The 21,346-nt window shown below is 44.3% G+C and overlaps 1 long non-coding RNA gene across 1 annotated transcript; it reads left to right on the forward strand.

Moving 5' to 3' along the window:
* The first annotated feature begins 12,930 nt into the window (after positions 1 to 12,930).
* On the forward strand, positions 12,931 to 16,219 carry LOC129388153 (uncharacterized). Its single transcript, XR_008615181.2, has 2 exons — positions 12,931 to 14,279; positions 15,098 to 16,219. It is a non-coding gene; the product is annotated as an uncharacterized lncRNA (long non-coding RNA).
* Positions 16,220 to 21,346: the final 5,127 nt, after the last annotated feature.

Below are 21,346 nucleotides of genomic sequence, written 5' to 3' on the forward strand. Positions count from 1 at the left end.
GAACGGAGGAAGCCTAAAAGCAGTAAAGAAGAAACTAGGAATAGGCAAAAATCAGATGTGTGCGTTAAGAGACAAAGCCGGCAATATCGTTACTAATATGGATGAGATAGTTCAAGTGGCTGAAGAGTTTTATAGAGATTTATACAGTACCAGTAACACCCACGACGATAAGGTGAGAGAGAATAGTCTAGAGGAACTTGAAATCCCACAAGTAACACCGGAAGAGGTAAAGAACGCCTTGGGAGAGATGCAAAGGGGGAAGGCAGCTGGGGAGGATCAGGTAACAGCAGATTTGTTGAAGGATGGTGGGAACACTGTCCTAGAAAGGTTGGCCGCCCTATATACACAATGCCTCATGACCTCGAACGTACCGGAATCTTGGAAGAACGCTAACATAATCCTAATCCATAAGAAAGGGGACGCCAAAGACTTGAAAAATTATAGACCGATCAGCTTACTGTCCGTTGCCTACAAAGTATTTACTAAGGTAATCGCAAATAGAATCAGGAATACCTTAGACTTCTGTCAACCAAAGGACTAGGCAGGATTCCGTAAAGGCTACTCAACAATAGACCATATTCACACTATCAATCAGGTGATAGAGAAATGTGCGGAATATAACCAACCCTTATATATAGCCTTCATTGATTACGAAAAAGCATTTGATTCAGTCGAAACCTCAGCAGTCATGGAGGCACTACGGAATCAGGGTGTAGATGAGCCGTATGTAAAGATACTGGAAGCTATCTATAGCGGTTCCACAGCCACCGTAATCCTCCACAAAGAAAGCAACAAAATCCCAATAAAGAAAGGCGTCAGACAGGGAGATACGATATCTCCAATGCTATTCACAGCGTGTTTACAGGAGGTATTCAGAGACCTGGAGTGGGAAGAATTGGGGATAAAAGTTGATGGAGAATACCTTAGCAACTTGCGATTCGCTGATGATATTGCCTTGCTTAGTAACTCAGGAGACCAATTGCAATGGATGCTCACTGACCTGGAGAGGCAAAGCAGAAGGGTGGGTCTGAAAATTAATCTACAGGAAACTAAAGTAATGTTTAACAGTCTCGGAAGAGAACAGCAGTTTACGATAGGTAGCGAGGCACTGGAAGTGGTAAGGGAATACATCTACTTAGGGCAGGTAGTGACCACGGATCTGGATCATGAGACTGAAATAACCAGAAGAATAAGAATGGGCTGGGGTGCGTTTGGCAGGCATTCTCAAATCATGAACAGCAGGTTGCCGCTATCCCTCAAGAGGAAAGTGTATAACAGCTGTGTCTTACCAGTACTCACCTACGGGACAGAAACCTGGAGGCTTACGAAAAGGGTTCTGCTGAAATTGAGGACGACGCAACGAGCTATGGAAAGAAGAATGATAGGTGTAACGTTAAGGGATAAGAAAAGAGCAGATTGGGTGAGGGAAAAAACGCGGGTAAATGACATCTTAGTTGAAATCAAGAAAAAGAAATGGGCATGGGCCGGACATGTAATGAGGAGGGAAGATAACCGATGGTCATTAAGGGTTACGGACTGGATTCCAAGGGAAGGAAAGCGTAGTAGGGGGCGGCAGAAAGTTAGGTGGGCGGATGACATTAAGACGTTTGCAGGGACAACATGGCCACAATTAGTACATGACCGGGGTAGTTGGAGAAGTATGGGAGAGGCCTTTGCCCTGCAGTGGGCGTAACTAGGCTGATGATGATGATGAGTATTAATCGGCTCTCCAAGCTTTATATGCACGTCCGTTGCTTTCGTTCATAGATCATGTGCGTAGCTTTGCAACCCTGACCGATATTGTAAAAACAGCAAGAAGGCAGATGACACAAGTAGTGTGTCTGCTTTAATTGTTGTCTGTGCTGTTTTTAGAATATCAACCAACTCCACGCACTCGCGCTGTTTACAGCTAAAACGTGTTTTTTCTTGTTGCATGAGGAGCATTTGTTTCTAATTGTGGCAGTAACGTTGTGAATTGTCCTCGGCCCAGATCGCTGACAATGTGCAAATTTGTCTAATTTGTTTCACATTTGCTGCTGTCTTCTGCTTCTGCTTATTTCCTCTGCCTGCACTTTATATTTCTTGTGTTTATCGAGACCTGGCCTGTCTGCCTCGTTGAAGACAAATGGACACAAGTACTGGTCGCTGTTGGTTTGTTTGGTTTGCTCAGTCTGAGCGTGGTATGTATATCCATTTGCTCAAAGGCTATGCTGCTGCATCTTATGCAGGTACTGCTCATCTAAAGGTAGATGTAGTGGTTTGAGTGATGTATGACACTAGAGAGTTATTGTTCTAGAAAGGTGACAAAGCTGGTCCAGAAATTAAGGTATGGAGATGCTTAACCACTTAAGTGTTCTAAGTTGCCATGAAGTATTACACACATTTAAAATTTCAGTTGCAAAAGACATAATAGAAGAACCCAGAAGATTTGCTGCCAGATGTCCTGAGACAATAAATTGTAGAGAAAGCATTATAGTGTGAGCTGCCAATGATTGTCGTCAGCTCTAACCCATTTTTCTATATAGTCACTGTTGCTTCATTGTCTGTTGCCATCACATGCTTGTTATAAACAAAAAATTGAGCTGCGTGATTCCCCTGATTTTTCACGCTCATAAGATACAAATGTTTTGATTTCGGCTACCTTGGTGCCTCATGGTAGAAAATGAGTGTTTATTAGCCAGTTGCCAGCTTATAAGATCATGTGCTTTGTAATGTGGGTGTTTTAAAGGATACTTCACATCTGCCATCATGACTGTGAGTTCTGCTGCCTAGCACTCCCAGGGCTATGCTTAGTACACATGCGCAGCTATCCAAGAAAATGGACATCGGGATAACTGCCGTTGAAGCTCACTTGGTAGAGCATTGCAACCACAAGGCAGAAAACGTGGGTTCAGCTTCGTTGTCTCTTGTACAAAGCATTATCATGATCTGTCTCCTGGCTTCTTCGTACATCCGGTCAGATAGGCTCAATAATAGTAACGTGCCTGATGGTGGGTCGTTAATATGGGTCCTTAGTGCAGCAGCCCAATTCTTTACCCATTAGGCTACAGGTTCATGCATAGCGCGCCAGATTAATCTCACTGGTTCTCTTGTAGCAGCTAATTCTTTCAGATGTTATGCGACACAGAGTTTGGGATTCACCCGTTTCAGCTCAGATGCAATATAAAGCAGGTGTTGTGTCTATTTCAGTGAGAAGTTGTGTGTGTAGATGTTTTGGTTTCTCTGTGTTGACGTATTGTGCTTTGTATTTTATGTGGTGTTAGACATTACCTCAATTGCAGCTTCAATGCTGTGCCCATAAAAACAGTTGTAGGTAGGTGCTCAGGAGTAACGGGAAGCTCATTCTTCCTCATTCGCTCTTGCATACAGCAAGTAGTGCATCCAGTTTAGTGCCATGCACCTGTGTGGGGCATTTCCTTGTTCTTATTCTGCTCATGTGTGTACATAGGGGGAAAGTCAATCCTCTACATCATGGTTGTCAGTGCCACTGAATACAGTGCAGTCTCAGCCTCGCTGCCTTGAAATGTCATAAGAGGTGACATCTGGGGGTAAAGTAGCACCTTGCTGTCCCTTATCATAGGGCATGGCTAAAGTTGTGGTTGTGCAACCCAGGGATCCTGGAACTTTCTGCGGGACCAATGGCACCGATGTTGAAAAGTGGGTGGCTATGTACGAACGTGTGAGTGGAATCAACAGATGGGACCCCACGCTTATGCTAGTTAACCTGTTGTTCTACCTAAGAGGCACGGCAAAGGTGCGGTACGAAAACCATGAAGAGGAGCTAACCAGCTGGGACCAATGTAAAGGGAAGTTGACAGAGTCATTTGGCAAACCAGCCGGCCGTAAAATTGACGCAAAACAGGAACTGGCCTCTTGTGCCCAATCCCCCAGAGTCCTATCTCTTGTACATCCAGGACATGCTGGCACTTTGTCGTAAAGCAAACCCGATCACGACATGACAGAAGCTGAGAAGGTCAGGCATGTGTTTAAGGGCATTGCTGACGACGCCTTTAATCTGCTCATGTGCAAAAGCTGCTCTACAGTTGATGTTATCTTTAAAGAGTGCCGACAATTCCAGCAGGCCAAAAGCCGATGCGTCTTGCAACCATTCGCCAGACTTCCCAATACTGCTGCAACACCGACGTGTGAAGATCAACCCACACAGCAGCATGCGTCGCCATTGGAGGACATGGTGCAAATCGTTGACGTGAACTGGATGCGATAGCACCTGCATTTCTGTTCGTGTATCCCCGATGCTACATTTTCAGCCCCCCTCTTACAAGCCATCATTCACCAGGAACTTGAAAACATTGGTTTACGTTCTGTCTGTGCTGTTGCCAATCCCAGAGCTAACAAACGCCCTTCTACTATTTTTGCTCCACCCCGACGCTTCTCTCTGCATTATCGCAACGCGACTGAGTGGAGAACTGCAGATGACCAGCCGATATGTTTCACCTGCCGCCACATTGGTCATGTCGCCTGATACTGTCGCAACTTGTGGCCCTCAACAGTTCGCACGGCGACCAACCTGAGCCGTTTTGATGAAAATGCCCGCAATGTTTCGCCCACTGCCGAATCTAACAGCGCCAACTCTGCTAGGAACATGTGTTACAGTTGCTCACCATCGCCGCACGGACACCAGTCTCGTTCACCGCAAACACGTCGCCCATCTTCCCGTTCGCCGCAGCCACGTCGCCTTTTGTCCCCTGTGGCGTTTGGCCGCACCCGTTCGTAAAACTAAGAACTGCAGCCCTCGAAGGGGGTGCGGCATTGCCTAATGCTGCAGCAAATCCTCTGTCTATACCCACAAGGAGAACTGTAATTGGCGTTAAAATAGACAGTGTAGCTGTCCAAGCACTCGTCGACAGTGGAGCCCACATATCTGTGATGAGTGCTAGCCTGCGTAGACGTTTAAAGAAGGTCCTCACCCCAGCAGCTGCCCGAGTGCTTCATATGGCTGACGGTGGCATGCTGGTTCTTGGAATGTGTACTGCAAGTATAGCTGGCCGCCCTACTTCTGTTCTCTTTGCTGTGATCAACGTTTGCCCTCATGACGTTATCCTTGGATTTGACTTTTTATACACTCATTCTGCTCTGATCGACTGCACGACTGGCGTTCTTCAGTTAGACTTGCCCAACTCGCCCATGCTCCGAGCACTGCCCCACCGCACTTGTGCTCACTTCACAATGTGCGTCTGTCACCCGAGGCAGTTACTTACGTCACTTTGACCGTCCAGCCACAGGTTCCTGATGGTGAATATGTGCTTCGCCCCATCATCGATGTGCTTTTGAACCGGAACGTTATTGTTCCGCATACACTGGTCACGGTTACTAATGACGTCGTTTTACCGCTTCTGAATTTCAGCCTGTGCCCTCAAGTGATTCCGGCCAGCATGTTCTTGGACAGCGTTTCTAGTGGTTCTGAATTTGATATTGAGAGTCTGAATTCTGAGAGTGGTTTATTAATGCCAATTGCAGCTCCTAGCTCTGGTTCCTTAATGGATGACTGCAAAAATGATTTCACTTAACCTCACCTCTGCACAGGCCAGGGACATGCGTCTCCTGCTTGGATCGTACTGTGGCATCTTTGATTTTGGCGACAGGGCTTTAGGCCGAACATCTGTTGTTCACTGAAGTATAAACACTGGAAACACAAATCCTATTTGTCGGCGTCCCTATCGTGCTTCGCACGGTGAACATCGAGTCATCCAATCAGAGATGGACAAAACACTCTGCAAAGGGGTCATCGAGCCATCAGCCAGCCCTTGGGCTTTGCCTGTCTGTGTGAAACAAGAAAGATGGTGCCCGGCATTTTTTCGTTGATTATTGCCACTTAAATGAGATCACGTGAAAAGGCGTCTAGCCACTACCATGCATCGATGACGCCTTGACTGCTTGCACAGAGCTAAATACTTATCGTCTATCGATCTTCGATCCAGCTACTGGCAGATTTCAGTTGATGAAATGGTTGGAGAAGACGGCCTTCATCATGCCGGATGGCTTATATCAGTTCAAAGTCATGCCCTTTGGCCTGTGCAATGCTCCTGCGACATTTGAATGTGTGATGGACTCTCTTCTGCGTGGCTACAAATAGACCACCTGTCTTTGTTACCTTGACGAAGCTGTTGTTTTTTCTCCCATGTTCGGCAGCCGCCTTACCCAACTCGCTGCCATTATTGCGGTCTTCTGAAAAGCCGGCCTCCAACTGAACTCCACGAAGTGTCAATTTGGGCGCCATCAGATTAATGTGTTGGGACACCTCATTGACGCATCCGGTGTCCAACCAGATTCAGAAGAAGTTCATGCCATACGCAGTTTCCCTGTGCCACATTCTGCTTCTGATGTGCACTGCTTCGTCGGCCTGTGTTCTTACTTTCGCCATTTCGTCAATAACTCTGCCAACATTGCTCGGCCTTTGACAGATCTTCTAAAGAACACGCCATTCTCATGGGGCCTGGAGCAGGCACACGCATTTGCTGCTCTCATCGGATTTCTGACCACCCCTCCCATACTTGCCCACTTTGATCCATCTGCACCGACCGAAGTCCACACTGGCGCAAGCGGCCATGGCATCGGCGCTGTTCTCGGCCAACAACAGAATGGTACCGAGCGCGTGATAGCTTACGCCAGCCGCCTGCTGTCACCTGCCGAGAAAAATTACCCCATCACCGAGTGGGAGTGCTTCGCTTTAGTTTGGGCTGTTGTCAATTTCCGGCCATATTTGTATGGCCATACATTTTCGGTTGTTACCGACCACCACGCACTCTGCCAGCTGTCTTCCCTCCGGGACCCGAAAGGACGGCTTGGTCGCTGGGCTTTGTGGCTCCAGGAATTTTTATTTATTGTCAGTTACAAGACTGGATGCCTCCACAAGGACACTGACTGCCTCTCGTCATCCCGTGGATCCACCTGATCCTTCTGCGCATGATCCGGTGACCTGCGTGATCGCTTTCACTGACATACGCGCCGAACAACAACGTGACGAGTCCTTACAGTCCATCATTGCTGGAGTGCAATCACTCCGGCAGCACTGACGGCACATGCCGCATGTTCGTGCTGCACAACAGCATCCTCTACCACCGCAATATCAACGCTGATGGCCCTGAGTTGCTCCTTGTCCTTCCTCGTCATCTGCAATCCATTGCTCTTAAACAACTTCACGATGCACCGACGGCGGGACACCTTGGAGTTTTGCGTACGTGCGATCACGTACGACTCCGGTTCTTCTGGCCGGGTCTTTACTGCTTTGTGCACTGTTCTGTCGCAACTTGCAAATTGTGTCGGCGCCGGCAGAAACCTCCCCTACCACCCGTCGGATGACTCCTTCCAGTTGAAGTTCCCTCTGAAGCATTCTCTCGCTTAGGCCTTGACTTGCCTGGCACTTTTCCGACGACGACTAGAGTTAACAAGTCGATTGCAGTCGCTACTGATTACACGACACGCTACGCGATAACAGAGGTGTTGCCGACTAGTTGTGCAACAGACGTTGCCGATTTTCTCCTCCACGACGTCATTCTCCACCACGGTGCACCTCGACAGTTATTACAGACCGCAGCTGCTCATTCTTGTCTCGATCGAGTTGTCGACGACCTCCTCCGCTTTTGTGCCACTGAGCACAAGCTGTCCATCGCCTACCACCCACAAACAAATGGTCTTACGGAATGTATCAACCGAACAATCGCAGAGACGCTGTCGATGTAGGTCTCCAACGATCACCGCGACTCGGATGCCACGCTGGCCTACATGACGTTCGCGTATAACTCGTCCCGACATGACACCAAAGGATACTCACCATTTTATATTTTGTATGGTCGTGAACCCACATTGCCGTTTGACACCATCCTCCCTTCTGTGCCACATGTTGCAACTGAGTACACTCGTGAAGTGATCGATCGAGCTCACATGGCACGTCAAGTCGTCTGATCTCATTTATTAGCCTCGCAGCATATACAAAAAGAACGTTACGACCGGTGCCATCGCGATGTTAAGTTCACGCCAGGTATTTGTGTGCTCCTTTGGTCACCATGTCATCGGGTTGGCCTCTCCCAGAAGCTTCTTTCTCGCTACACAGTGCCTTATGTAGTCCTACGTCAAGTTGACGACATGAATTACGAGATTTCGCCGCTTCAGTTTGATGCATCCTCAAGTCCGACGCCTGTTGACGTCGTGCACGTTTCGCGGCTAAAGCCATACTTCGCTCGCAATTCTTTGCCTGCACAAGCTGAGACGGAGCTTCCCCACCCGGAGGTCCTGTTACGGAAGGATGAAAGAAGAGAGAAGAAGAAGGGCCGAAGAACGCTGGCTGCAGCGTGTTGGTAGTGGTCAGAGATCTTAACTACTCTCACTCATCTTGTGTATATATATTGTAAATACAGTCTTTCTATACTCCCAACATCCCCGTAACAATATGCTTCACCTCCGGCAAGATCATAATCACCGATGGTATATAAAACAGTGATGCAGACCAAGCTTCACCAAGAATTAATGTTGCGTCTCTTCCTTACAGGCTGCTGTGCTTCAACTAAATCTGCTTTTCCTGTGTCCAGTGGCCTTGTCGCTCAATTAGTGCCGTTACACTGCAACCCACTAATGTTAAAATGGTATAATTCTAATCTCTTCCCTTGTCCTAGCGTTTTTTTTCTGCTGCAAGCTTTTAGATTTCAATGCTCGAATGAGTATTACAAAGATTGATGCTACCATATTATGTGACGGCTGTCATGACAGCAATAATTTAGGTGGACCTGAACCTAATGAAAAAAAAAAAACGAATAGGCATGTGTGAGTAGCAATAGCTGTTCCTTGTGACCAAACTGGCTCAATGCTAAACTTGAGGTCTTTTCCTCAAGGAAATCGGCATTAAGAGTCTTAAACCCTTTTCGTGCTCGCGTGACTGTCTAGTACACAGTCACAGAAGTTGCACAAAAAAGAGCGCCTTTCTCTTGGGGAACTGTTCTTATCACAAGTATGCTGTACAGCGCCAGTTGTGCCATGAGCAGGCACAACTGCTGATACGAACTATAGCTTGAACTTTGAAATAGTTTCATATCTATTTGTGAACTTCCCAAGTCAATTCACAACTGCAAGCTGAATCTGATGTACCCTGTCTCAGGGTCATGACCTATATTTTGGGGAAGACTAAGAATGCAGCAAGTGACTGAAGTTTGATCATTTTGAGCCCGCCATTTCGAAATGATTTTATGTGCACTCAGTGGGAGACAGTTCTCCAAGCTTCTTGACATGATTTTCTGTGGTACAAGAAGCAACGCTTATTGAGTTGAGTTATTAAGGTGTATTATACTAAATTTTCCTATTTTCTCCAATATACTGCGGTCACGATTACATCACACTGTTTAAAAGGCATTGAGAATAAAAAGCTACTGCTTTGCCCTAGTATTATGTAGAAATGGGCATTCTGCAGTCTGAAAAGTGAAAACAAGAACATTATCGTTGCAACATTCACAACCACTTTAGCTGCTCATAAAATCATTGAAGTGCATGTAAAGAGCCTCTATATTGTGCCTGTTAAAAACATGCTCCATCATGCTGCAACATTATGCACATTAGCTTTGTGTGGAAACCACAGCTGTTGCAATGTGCTGCGCCGCAATGCGCCTTGGTTATGTGGAAAAGCTACCATTGTTGCTACACTCTTTACTGTTATACACGTCAACCATGTGGCAAAGCCACTGCACTTGCATTGTGCTCCACCTCAAAACATTTCAGGTATGTGGGAATGCACACTTAATAAATATTGCATGTGCTAGATTTGGGCATTTTTAATGCAAGAAATTCTTTCTTCATACCAAGCACTTTGCAGTAGGCAATTTGACGTCCCGGCTCGTTTCGGTCTTCTGCATTGAAAACAAAAATATGTTGCAGTGAGCCCGAACCTGTCTCCCAGCATAACAACCCGACCCCTCTAACCATTTGACCATTGTCCTGCACATACTTCTGGCTCGCCAATGTAATGCTGGTTGTATGGGATAGCGGCGCGTGTATTACAGTGCATAATACGTGTCGGAGCATGTGTGCATATAAAGTTGCTTATCAAATTGAGAGCATGTCAGTCTCTCTCATTCTGCCTTTGTGGCTGTACTTTGAGGTGCCTTGGTAGAATGCACTGCCTTTGGGATTCGCACATTTCTAAGTCCCCCTCACTGTAGCAGCTAGCACAACATGGACACTGTGCAACATAGTAGTCTCTTTATGCTGTAATGTTTCTTCACTGGAGTGCAAAAAGGAATGATGTAGATCCAACGTACATGTTAAAATATATGTAAAGTGGTTAATCAGAATCTACGAAACATTCATATCTAATCCATTTTTGCAATCCAAATGACGGAAAGCGTATTTGCCTTGGCAAGCTAGCAGTAGCAGATGTCACAAGCATGCTATGCAGGGAAGCCACCTTATCACCTGTAGCTGTTCTCTGTGCAGTAAGGGTGAATGTGACCTGTGCTTGTATAGTGAAGAACGTTGACGAGAGGTGTATGCACAGAGATGAATGACACTTATCTTAATACTACGTGTAAGGCTTGTATACTTCTGTCGCAGCGACACATACCCGCTCTACGAGATGGGCCTAGAATGGGCACATGCCTATTTGCGCATTCCGCATAAGCCAAGTTTTCCACTCGTCAAAACAGCCGCCACCACAAAGTGTTAGGATAGAGGCAAAGAAACCATACCTTTGCATTCGTACTCTCCTCACAAAGATTGTGTCATATATACAATCACTCGCCACACACAAACACATTGGTCAACACTGCAATGTTTGGCACAACTCGAGCCAAGGCTAAGTAGCCATTTACCTGCAAAATGCTTCCTGTAACATAAATCCCCACTGTGCTTGGAATCTACATTTTTTTTTATTTCTCAGGCATTTGGTGGTAGAGGCCACTGCATTAGACAGAAATCCTGCTAAACTGCAGCAATGTGCAGAATGTTCCATGATATACTCTATTTGGCAGGAAGTTGAAAGTAGAAATTATATTAATAGTTAAAATATAGTAGCCAGTATTGAAACTCAACATGCACTCAAGGCTGAGCCACATCATGAGAACACACAAGAGCAGACAAACACGGTGGTCACTTGACCTGGCATTGTGTAGCTTTACCAACAAGCCCAGCTGTACACTGAAGTAAGGTATGTTGTTGGGCTAGTCAGCTCGTAGCTTCAGCAAAATTTTAAACTGTGCGAGGAAGACAGGACATGAACAGAAACATAGATGCATGCACAAAGTGTAGACTTCCGACTGGCTTTATTTGGTGAAGGCCAAGAATTTATAAGGTTCTTCAAAATAGCAAAAAACAAAGAACATTCACAAAAAAATTCTGCATGAGGCAATGACGAAAAATAGCAAAGCCACCTGTTCATTAAGAGCTCAGTAGAGTCCCAATGTGCCCATCTAAGAATTCTATTTCTTTCCTTGATAGGGATAAAGAAGGTGAGGTAACTTAGTTGTCGCACCATTTAGCGATGTGGAATGCCTTGATGACTTCTCTTTCTGTTTTTGAATTTGCCTTCTAAAGGAATTTATTCTGCTCCAGATAAGGCAGGCAGCTTTTGCTGTCGCAGCTCCTGCACTGCAAGAGGAGATTCTCAAGGAAAGAATTAAAGTCCTAGGTGGGCACATTAAGACTCTCCTGCACTCTTAATGCATACATGGCCTTGAGGTTTTTCGTTACTGCCTCGTGCACGAATTATTTGCAATTGCTCCTTGTTTTGCTATGTTGAAGTACCTTATATATTCTCTGCTTTCACGAAATAAAACCACTTGGAAGCCTGTGCTTTGTGTGTGTCTGTTTCAGTTCACGTCCTGTCTTCCTTGCAGAGTTTAAAATTTTGCCTAACCAGCTGTATAGCTTGTGTATATGATGAGTAATTAATATTATGATGACTGCAGCACAGCAATGGTCTAGTGGCATAGTGTCGACATATATAGAGATGGTACTAAGTTAAAAATCTGGAAATGCCATAAATTGTGCAATCCACCCTTATCCCTCAGTTTCCTTCAGCTGCAGAGCACTTGACCACTGCAGCAGTCAGGCATGCTGTATATTGGGGAGTGCCAGGAATTGCGAGATCGAGACAGGCTGCCACTAGAAGTTCCTTGGGCTAGGTGATAACTCAAATGCATCCAAATATTTCTATATTTCACTATATAAACTTTTGTAGAATGATGAACTTTTCAAGGGTGAAGTTGTTACACACAAAAGAAAACTATTACTAAATAGTGACCAGTTTCTTTTGTTTTGTAAGCCAGATTGCATGTATTTGACATTGCCTAGTGACTTTTACGTATTCTCGCTGTCTGATACAAGCATATGCATTCGCATATGTTTTCAAACAAAACTGTTGTGTGGAGCCGTGTTTGTAGTGGAATAAAATTGGTCCCAATACAGAGCTCTGTGGCACACCGGATCTTACTAGCAATCGTGGAGAAGAAAGTTCATTTGTAGTTACAAATTGGTACCGGTTAGTTAAAAAATTACTAATCCAATTCGTAGTCCTGTCAATTCGAAGTTTACTGTCGTTTGTGTATCGGACCAAGCCGATGTTCCCTGGCCTGGGCGGGCCCTGGCACTTCACCTAGTGGTGGCCTTTGAAAATAGCAGTGTGGCACCAGTGGTTGCATCAGGATCTAGGCTCATGAAGATAGACAGCAACGTGCACAGGGCAAGGAGTTTGGGGGCCTGGTATTCGTCACATTTGTGGAAAACACTATAGTTTTTGCGAGTCCTAGCCCCTACCTAAGGTACCAGTCTGCGCACTGTGTGTATATATATACATATATATATATATATATATATATATATATATATATATATATATATATATATATATATATATAGGTTGTGCAGGATTGCTCGTTGGCAGCGCGTGATCATGCGGCAGCTGACGGGCTTTCGATGTGTTTCACCCTGGTAGTGCGGTCGTCTTTGTGGTTCTAGAGCTGCTCTGGCATTGCCTAAGAACAGGATGTATCGACATGGTGTAGAATTGCAGAGTGGGGGCGCTCCCATTCTATCCCCACTCCATTCCTTCAGAGTTGTGGTTCATGTGATTCCAGTCCTTTTAACTCGTCGGAATTCTGACAGTTGAACCATTCCCACTCTTTGAGTGGTCGAACTAATTTACTCCAATCCTCCAATTACAGTAAATAAAACGCTTCCTGTATAATTACTTACTACTTGCGCCCCAATGCAGCGATAGCGTAGAGGTAGAGCATCCGCCTCGCGTGCAAAAAGACTGTGGTTCAAATCCCAGTGCCACGCAATTTTCCACCAGATAAAAAAAATCCACATGTTCATACAGTTGTATAAACAGGCCTGGTGGCCTGACCCTGGTGACCAGAACCGGTAATGCACTCCCTCACCAGAGCAGGATTGGCCACCTTGGTGCAGTACTTGGCCACAACCTCCTATATGAATAGAACAATCAAACCCCGGCCCTCAGTCCCCAGCAGCTGTGAAGCAACTGACCATGGCGGCGGTCAGACCTGTGACGCAGCAGAGGGTGCTAAGAATCTCTGGATCTGGACAGGCCACCATTGGAATCTGAACCAGGCAACGTTTAACGCTAGAACATTATCATTATCTATTTTTTATAGTGAGGCGAGTCTAGCAGTGCTATTAGAGGAATTAGCGGGCATTAATTGGGATATAATGGAGCTCAGTAAGGTTGACAAATGAAGCATATACAGTGCTAAAAAGCGGGCACATCCTGTGCCACCGGGGCTTAGCGGAGAGACAAGAACTAGCAGTCGGGTTCCTGATAAATAAGGATATAGCTGGTAACGTACAGGAATTGTATAGCATTAACGAGAGGGTGGCAGGTCTTATTGTGAAACTTAATAAGAGGTACAAATTGAAGGCCGTACAGATCTAGGCGCCTACATCCAGTCATGATGACCAGCAAGTCGAAAGCTTCTATGAAGACGTGGAATCGGCGATGGGTAAAGTCAAAACAAAATACACTATACTGATGGGCGACTTCAATGCCAGGATAGGCAAGAAGCAGGCTGGAGAAAAGTCAGCGGGGGGAATATGGCATAGGTTCTAGGAATAGTAGGGGAGAGTTATTAGTAGAGTTTGCAGAATGGAATAATTTGCGGATAATCAATACCTTCTTCCGCAAGCGGGACAACTGAAAATGGACATGGAGGAGCCCGAATGGCGAGACTAGAAATGAAATAGACCTCATACCCTGCGCTAACCCTGGCATCATACAAGACGTGGACATGCTTGGCAAGGTGTGCTGCAGTGACCATAGGATGGTAAGATCTCGAAATAGCCTAGACTTGAGGAGGGAATGGAAAAAACTGGTACATAAGGAGCCGATCAATGAGTTGGCGGTAAGAGGGAAAATAGAGGAATATCGGATCAAACTACAGAAAAGGTATTCGGCTTTAACTCGGGAAGATAACCTTAGTGTTGAAGCAATGAACAAAAATCTTATGGGCATCGTTAAGGCGTGTGCAATAGGAGTCAGTTGTAACTTCATTATACAGGATACTGGTAAGTTGAAATCAAGAAAAACGGGCATGGGCAGGGCATGTAATGAGGAGGGAACAAAACCGATGGTCATTAAGGGTTATGGACTGGATTCCAAGAGGGGAAGCATAGCAGGGGACGGCAGAAAGTTAGGTGGGCGGATGAGATTAAGAAGTTTGCAGGGACAACATGGCCACAATTAGCACATGACCGGGGTAGTTGCTATTTATGCAAGCATTTTGCAAATGCAGCTCGCTTTTAGCACCCCTTTTTATGTTAAAAAAAGAAACAAATAAACATCCAGTACTCTTGTTTAACTTTTAGTAAGCTTATCATATAGCTCAGTGCTAAAATACAGGTTAACATACAGTATTTACAAGTGAGGTTACAGAAAGCAGTAATAATTGACAGTAAACACTGCTTGGATGGTGAAAAACATGGGAATCAGGTAATTTTATTTTTGACAACCTTTTTTGGCATAGGAGGCTAAGCAAATAATGATGTAGCAACACTGTAAAGACTGAATAAGATAGATGAATGCCTTGATGACTTCTCTCTCTGTTTTTGATTTTGCCTTTGAAAGGAATTTATTCTGTTCCAGATAAGGGAGGCAGCTTTTGCATCTGCAACAGAATATCGGTGGATGTTGTGTGAAGCACTTTTTCCATACTTTGCTACTACCTGAGCAAGGTAACTTTATTGGTGCTTCATCACGCGATTTCTACAGTCAACTTCCATTAATTCTACCCTCACGATACCGATGGGTCGAATTAAGATGCAAAAACCTGCTGAAACACCATTGATTCATTTGGCAGTATGTGCTTAAGTAACACGGCTGTGAAACGAACGTGCATCAACTTTCTGTTCGTCCAAAGTATAAAACTAAAGTAGAAATGACTTAACTCCTCACCAAAGTAGAAACCTATGCGTAGCTGCATTTTTAGAATGGCAGCCGATTTTCTAAAGTCAGCTTTGCCGTATTACAGCCATTATATGCGGTAAAGCATATGAATGCTACAACCACGGTTTTAGTTTCGCAATCGATTCAGCTAGGCAATTTTCGGCTCAATGTCCTTTGAAAACAAAAAAATGTTATTTAGAATCAGATACGTACCACAATTGGACATTGTCAGCTACCGTTACTGCTTGAAAATCTTTCTCAGGTGGGTCAAAATAATAGGCATTTCAGAGAGGAGATGGCGTTTGTTTAACGCATTCACTGTCCCCTAAGCTCTGCCGAGACAGACGCTGCCACTAAAAGGGGTCGGTATTGGGGTCTGGTCAAGTTCGCATTATCCGGCTAATGCCAGTTTTAGGATCGAAATAATTAATGTTTAGGCGCATAGAAATGCATGGGCGCCGACCCGGATTGAATTAGCTGAAAATTTAAATTAACTGGAGTCAGATTATTGGAAGTTTACTGTACACCCTTTTCTGTTCTACAAGGACTTGCCATTTTAATGTGTAGTTTTCTTCTATAAGTGTGGCAGTGGTGCTAAATTTAGCATTTGTTCAAATCATCCATTGTTTCAAGGACAAGTTACAAAGTAGGGGCGCACTTTGAGACTTGAAACATTTGCACATATAAAGGCGAGACATGTTAACAGCTGTCCAATTAACATAAGTTGGCTGTATTATCTGCATAGCATGTGGTTGCTTTTTTGGAGTGTGGTCATTCTGTAAAATAAAGTTGCATTTGTTTCAAATAAATTGCTGAACTATTGCTTGTGTGTTTTCCTGTGCTCTCTGTGCTGATTGCGCTTTTGAAAGTGCAATGAGCGACTGCAGACTGAAATGCACAAGGCTTCACTTTATCATACCAGGAAGCATTTTTGGCATGACAAAGGAGCCTTAACCCCTTCCATGCATACACACTTTTTTTGTATAAACACATCAAATGAAAGAGAGTGACCTCATGTATTTTAAAGCCTGGCAGTGTTAGAGTGAAGTAGAAATACAATTTGCTGTTAAGTATTGCTGCTAGAACCTCATGTTTGTGTATAGTATGCACATGCAATGCTGGTTATGCCATGGTAGAGCCCTGAAACAGCTTTCACCACGCTGCTTGCTATAGCATTGCTGTGTTCGGCAACCTGAGGGCAAAACTATAAATATCTTGAAGTTCAGCAGCGCAATTGACAGCTATTTCCGTATGTTTGATGCACTCCTGGCCAGGGACTTTTCGTCCTGTAGGCAAAATAGATGGCCGCCTCGGACGCTGTTTTGGGAAGAGTGCAGCGTACCTCGAAAGCCTCCTCACAATGCTTCACCAGCAGGTTTTGCCAGCGAGAGTGGAGGGGGGCACAATACCTTAAAATGCTGCTGCTTCTGGCTTCCATTTACTATGACATGCTGGTGCACCTCAACATGGAGCAACGCCATCTTACTAAAATTCTTAATTCTTGTATCAACATGGTGTGGTGTGGCTATCTATGATCACTGTATAGAACCGGGCAAACAGCATGTCTAAAAAGTACAAAAGCTGGTATAACTGTAATGAATGACCTGCAGTCATCCGAAATGTGTAAAATCGCAAGAATTGGTCAACCTCATTCAAACACTGCTGAGTTTAAGTAGTCCTGGCAAAATTTTTTTCTCATACATGTGTAGCTGTCATTCAGTTAATTACACTACGAAACTTCAGGTTCCTTCTATGCACAACAAATATATCCTTAACGCAAACATTTAAACATGTGCCAAAGGCAGTGTGGCCCCATAATCTGGTGACAACATTGCATGGTAGGTCACAAACAAATGATGCATGCTGCAGTTCATGAGTAAGCCATGCTATTATTAGGTCACTGAAAGCAGCATGTTAGGACCACTATGCAGCACAACATTGGTCTTTCCTTTCTGTCTTGGTGCACACTGTGGAGTGGGTGCATGTTAAAAGCCTCGGGCGATTAAAGTTAAGCTGGAGTCCGCAGCTATGCCATGCCTCATAATCGTATCGTGGTTGTGCCTTATAGAACACTAGAATTAAATTAATTTTAATTTAGATGTTTGAGAAGAGTCATAAGAAAATTTATTTAGTGAAGCAAGTCTTAGCACGCATTAAGAATCGCTCAAAGCACACGCAGCTTTCAGTGGCATGGTGTGGTCATAAAAGCTGCCATGTGGAACCAGATTAATATAAAAAAATTCAGTCCAAAACTTTAATGTCAGTGCTCCTTTACATGTAAGCATGAGGGACACATCTTTAAAGGCATCATCTAAATCCTGTGTAAGTTTTTATTGGTGAATATCAAATGGCCCTACATCTAAGGAAGTTATAGGGTGTTATGACAACAAGAAGCCACAAGATTTTTGTTGTGCGCTCTCCGTATAGAGACAGTATAGGGCAGCAACAAAATAGTTGGGCCTAGTGAAGAATGCATTCAAGACCCTTGCCAATTTGGCAGGTTCACTATTACTAGAGATAATGAAGGCCAAGCACCTTAAAATGCATGCCCAAACCTCATCAGCATTTCATCACTTATTTCAAATAACATTTATTTTGTCATTTTGCCAGATTAAAAGTTCTCGAAAACCTGCTTGGCTGGTTTCAAGAACTTTTCTAGAACGGTTTGGTTCCATTCGGGTGCAGCATTGTCAGTCTTCAGTGAACTAGACCCATCTTTACTGATAGGCAATTAAGTAGATCAAAGCAGATGCTGTCAAAGTGCATGTGACAGAGTGTTTGGAGTGGGCATTCCTGGATGATGTTGCCAAGAAGGCAGTTGTGAGCTTAATGCATACAGCAGCTATAGCATATGAAAACCAGCACTTTATTTTTTAGATACGGAAGGGCTTGCGCTAATGCTGGTCATAGTCTACTATAATTTCCACTAAATATGGCCCTTGTCATCACAAGTTATTTTTATTGTCCTACAATATATTCCCTCTGTGTACAATCAACATCTCCGCCAAGGACAACAGAAACAGTACGATTGGAAACTGCAGAATTCTCTATCTGCGGAGGTGGCTGGCTGATTGCCATATAAGATGCTTTGTGAGCTGGCATTGATGTCTAAATCTCAACTGCTCTGCAAGCGTACAAAATAGGCTTTGGGATATTTTTACCACAAGAAAAGAGACTAGAATGACTGTTGCCTGTGACATATGGCACATACCCATGACGAGGCATCGGCTAGGATTCCCCATGAATACATTAAATAGCTTTATATTCCCACTCACTTGATAGTACATAATACTGATATGTAACAAAAATAAACAATTAAGTAACTGAAAAACGAACAGGTCTACTACGATTGAGTCACAAGGGGAAAGATGGAAACATTTGTGTTAATTGTATGAAAAAAAAATTTGCCTAAGATGTGATCTTCCCAGCAGCAACAATATGATCATGCACAAACTAGCATTACTCTTCAGGCACACTCCAGGTTGCTCACACCATTTTCTACAAGATTTGAAGCCCAACAGGCAAAGGGGTAGCTGTCAAAAATTTTTTTTTGGCTGAATACCTTCAGCATAAAAGAAGAAAGTTATTTTATTCCATATCCTCACATGAAACACAGCAATATTGTTACAAGCCATTTTCACACATTGAAGAAGGCATCAGCAATGTGATGAAGACAGTTGAAGAAGCACTCATGTTCTTATTTCAATTGCAATACAAACCTACACTTGGTCGTATGAAGATGCATGTGCCAAATTCAACATTATAAATGGCACCGTGTACTGTTATGAGGCACATGGAACAGACATTCAAAGGAAGTGAAATATTTGTAATGCAGTTACTGTTGGTGTCGAAAGATTTTCGCCAGTCAGAAGGGCAATGCGCTAAATACAAAAAAAAAACAAAAAAACTACAGGCCCACTATGCAATGCTTTCGCCAAACTATCCGAAACTTCAATGTGTGCAAGTCCACAATGACCAGGAAAAGAAGTAAACAAATTTCTTGAAGATGGAATGAACAAGAAATGTTGCGACAATTAAGAAATGAATTTTTTGTTCGTTGTAGTGGCGTACGGATAGACAGTCGGTGGGCACAACTTGAACTTGAATTCATGGCAGTGCTGCAGGGGCAAATACCACACTCACACTTCCGAGAAGCGTCATTTACAATGCTGAGTTAGAAGGGAAACGTTGCAAATACTTCTTTGGAAGTTCAAGCATCTGACCAGTAAGTAGTTGAGCATGACTGGGGGAAATATAATCAATTTCACAAATAGCACCATTCCAATAGAACTGGCAGACTGCATTGATTTCTCAGGTGACAACTGTTTTTCTAAAAGCCTCTGTGCACGTTAATACAACCTGAGGCAGCTTAAATCTAGGTCACATGGAATCGAAAAATACAGCGGCGAGTGTAACACTTAAATTTGCTATCTCGCGAACATGAGCGAAAACTTCAATTTAAAAAGGTTTGCTCGAAAGGAAAACTCACGGCCGTAACCCTGCTGCCCATCGCCAGTTGCGTGAATAAAAATAATAATAAAAAAGCCGCATTAAAAAAAATATCTGCACGATGAATAGACACTTCATCGATATTTGAAACAGATCGTTAGTGGATATCAAGAAATGTGCACTGGATAAGAGCGAAACATGTAACCTACTGACTGACGGAAGTAAGGTTCACAGGATAAGTTTTACCCGATAATGCAGCACGCATTGTGCAAATAAATCACCCGTAATGCGCAGCAATTACCGCACTCGATTGAAGTCGCCATTACCCGCCATGGTTGCTCAGTGGCTATGGTGTTGGGCTGCTGAGCACGAGGTCGCGGGATCGAATCCCGGCCACGGCGGCCGCATTTCGATGGGGGCGAAATGCGAAAACACCCGTGTACTTAGATTTAGGTGCACGTTAAAGAACCCCAGGTGGTCGAAATTTCCGGAGTCCTCCACTACGGCGTGCCTCATAATCAGAAAGTGGTTTTGGCACGTTAAACCCCATAATTTAATTTTTTAATTTTTTTTTTTAAATTTTTGAAGTCGCCATTGCAGCGACGCGCCATTTATTTCAGGACCACGAAAAACAAGATATTCACCTAAGTACAGTGGCTATGACAGCGGCGGTAGGGTGGCTAGAAGGGGAGGTGTGAATACCGGCCGCTGCGGCGCCGGTCGGAGAGCGTGCCCCCCCCCCCCCCCCCCCCCCAAAAAAAAATAAAAAATAAAAGCGTGGCCGCGGTCGAGCGCAGCGTTGTAGTTGCGTTCGAGGATGACCGTGCCTGGATTAGCTGGAGTCACGCAGTCAGATGGATCGCGTTTGCAGTTTGCTTTCCTTACCTTATGTGCGTGTTTCACTGTGTCATGAGAAAACGAAATTCATAGCTGATATTCCGAAGAAATGGGGACCATGTGCCGTAATGGGATGAGTTACAGGAATTAATGAACTGTGTGGCATAATTAGGTGTTAAATAAAAATTAGTAAACCTTTGTTTTCTTCCTTTCTCAAGGCGATATATTGAATACTAACAAAATTTCCCTGATGCCCTAATAACGGCAGCGATTTGAGATTTAGGGAGCCTATATAGGTCACATTATTCTTTACGTGCAGCACATTTTTTTTTGTAGGTTAATTGTGGCTTTTGAAAATATTTACGGAATAGCCTTTTTCTTCCCTATTCTTGTGCGTCATATACGCCTGAGATGTAGTTGGTTTTCCAGACCCCCTGGGTGAATAAAGCAAAACACATTGTTTATATAGGAAGCATGTTATCGGTTGTCTATGTCTTCGAGCTCGCGCAGGTTTCCATTGACACATGCCTCCAATCTGAATGACCGTTCAACTGAGAGCGGGAGCGTTCTCTTTGTTGACCGGCCTTCATTTGTTGCATATGAGGTCGTTCTCTTTCGCGTGGGCTGCTCGGGTGTAGGCTGCTCGTAGAGATAATCCTGAAA

This window comes from Dermacentor andersoni, chromosome 1, assembly GCF_023375885.2.
Source record: "Dermacentor andersoni chromosome 1, qqDerAnde1_hic_scaffold, whole genome shotgun sequence".
Lineage (NCBI taxonomy): Eukaryota > Metazoa > Arthropoda > Arachnida > Ixodida > Ixodidae > Dermacentor > Dermacentor andersoni.